Genomic DNA, 2,794 nt, shown 5'->3' on the forward strand with positions numbered 1-2,794 from the left:
ATGCCAAGGTCTATGTATCATAGTTATCTCCAGTATTTTCTGTTCACCATGGGAATTATCTGTGCCAAGTTGGAGTGCATTGCATGGCTGCATGAGTTCAGAATGCTTTGGGATGGGAGAGGACTATATATCCCAGCAGTTGCCAATGTCTATGTATCACAGTTATCTCCAGTATTTCTGTTCACCATGGGAATTCTCTGTGCCAAGTTGGAGTGCATTGCATGGCTGCATGAGTTCAGAATGCTTTGGAATGGGAGAGGACTATATATCACAGCAGTTGCCAAGGTCTATGTATCACAGTTATCTCCAGTATTTTCTGTTCACCATGGGAATTCTCTGTGCCAAGTTGGAGTGCATTGCATGGCCGCATGAGTTCAGAATGCTTTGGGATGGTAGAGGACTATATATCCCAGGAGTCCCAAAATGCCAAGGTCTATATATCACAGTTATCTCCAGTATTTTCTGTTCACCATGGGAATTCTCTGTGCCAAGTTGGAGTGCATTACATGGCTGCATGAGTTCAGAATGCTTTGGGATGGGAGAGGACTATACATCCCAGCAGTTGCCAAGTTCTATGTATCACAGTTATCTCCAGTATTTTCTGTTCACCATGGGAATTCTTTGTGCCAAGTTGGAGTGCATTGCATGGCTGCATGAGTTCAGAATGCTTTGGGATGGGAGAGGACTATATATCCCAGCAGTTGCCAAGGTCTATGTATCATAGTTATCTCCAGGATTTTCTGTTCACCATGGGAATTCTCTGTGCCAAGTTGGAGTGCATTGCATGGCTGCAGGACTTCAGAATGCTTTGAGATTGGAAAGGACTATATATCCCAGCAGTTGCCAAGGTCTATGTATCACAGTTATCTCCAGTATGTTCTGTTCACCATGGAAATTCTCTATGCCAAGTTGGAGTGCATTACATGGCTGCATGAGTTCAGAATGCTTTGGGATGGGAGAGGACTATACATCCCAGCAGTTGCCAAGTTCTATGTATCACAGTTATCTCCAGTATTTTCTGTTCACCATGGGAATTTTCTGTGCCAAGTTGGAGTGCATTGCATGGCTGCATGGGTTCAGAATGCTTTGGGATGGGAGAGAACTATATATCCCAGCAGTTGCCAAGGTCTCTGTATCACAGTTGTTTCCAGTATTTTCTGTTCACCATGGGAATTCTTTGTGCCAAGTTGGAGTGCATTGCATGGCTGTATTAGTTCAGAATGTTTTTGATGGGAGAGGACTATATATCCCAGCAGTTGCCAAGGTCTATGTATCACAGTTATCTCCAATGTTTACTGTTCACCATAGGAATTCTCTGTGCCAAGTTGGATTGCATTACATGGCTGCATGAGTTCAGAATGCTTTGGGATGGGAGAGGACTATACATCCCAGCAGTTGCCAAGTTCTATGTATCACAGTTATCTCCAGTATTTTCTGTTCACCATGGGAATTCTTTGTGCCAAGTTGGAGTGCATTGCATGGCTGCATGAGTTCAGAATGCTTTGGGATGGGAGAGGACTATATATCCCAGCAGTTGCCAAGGTCTATGTATCATAGTTATCTCCAGGATTTTCTGTTCACCATGGGAATTCTCTGTGCCAAGTTGGAGTTCATTGCATGGCTGCAGGACTTCAGAATGCTTTGGGATGGGAAAGGACTATATATCCCAGCAGGTGTCAAGGTCTATGTATCACAGTTGTTCTGTTCTGTTCTTATGTTCTGTTCACCATGGGAATTCTCTGTGCCAAGTTGGAGTGCATTGAATGGCTGCATGAGTTCAGAATGCTTTGGGATGGTAGAGGACTATATATCACAGCAGTTGCCAAGGTCTATGTATCACAGTTATCTACAGTATTTTCTGTTCACCATGGGAATTCTCTGTGCCAAGTTGGAGTGAATTGCATGGCCGCATGAGTTCAGAATGCTTTGGGATGGTAGAGGACTATATATCCCAGGAGTCCCAAAATGCCAAGGTCTATATATCACAGTTATCTCCAGTATTTTCTGTTCACCATGGAAATTCTCTGTGCCAAGTTGGAGTGCATTGCATGGCTGCATGAGTTCAGAATGCTTTGGGATGGCAGAGAACTATATATCCCAGCAGTTTCAAAATGCCGAGGTCTATGTATTACAGTTATCTCCAGTATTGTCTCTTCACCATGGGAATTCTCTGTGCCAAGTTGGAGTGCATTGCATGGCTGCATGAGTTCAGAATGCTTTGGGATGGGAGAGGACTATATATCCCAGCAGTTGCCAAGGTCTATGTATCAGTTATCTCCAGTATTTTCTGTTCACCATGGTAATTCTCTGTGCCAAGTTGGAGTGCATTGCATGGCTGCATGAGTTCAGAATGCTTTGGGATGGGAGAGGACTATATATCCCAGCAGTTGCCAAGGTCTATGTATCACAGTTGTTCTGTTCTGTTCTTATGTTCTGTTCACCATGGGAATTCTCTGTGCCAAGTTGGAGTTCATTGCATGGCTGCAGGACTTCAGAATGCTTTGGGATGGGAAAGGACTATATATCCCAGCAGGTGTCAAGGTCTATGTATCACAGTTGTTCTGTTCTGTTCTTATGTTCTGTTCACCATGGGAATTCTCTGTGCCAAGTTGGAGTGCATTGAATGGCTGCATGAGTTCAGAATGCTTTGGGATGGGAGAGGACTATATATCACAGCAGTTGCCAAGGTCTATGTATCACAGTTATCTCCAGTATTTTCTGTTCACCATGGGAATTCTCTGTGCCAAGTTGGAGTGAATTGCATGGCCGCATGAGTTCAGAATGCTTTGGGATG

Source organism: Anolis sagrei, chromosome Y (genome assembly GCF_037176765.1).
Source record: "Anolis sagrei isolate rAnoSag1 chromosome Y, rAnoSag1.mat, whole genome shotgun sequence".
Lineage (NCBI taxonomy): Eukaryota > Metazoa > Chordata > Lepidosauria > Squamata > Dactyloidae > Anolis > Anolis sagrei.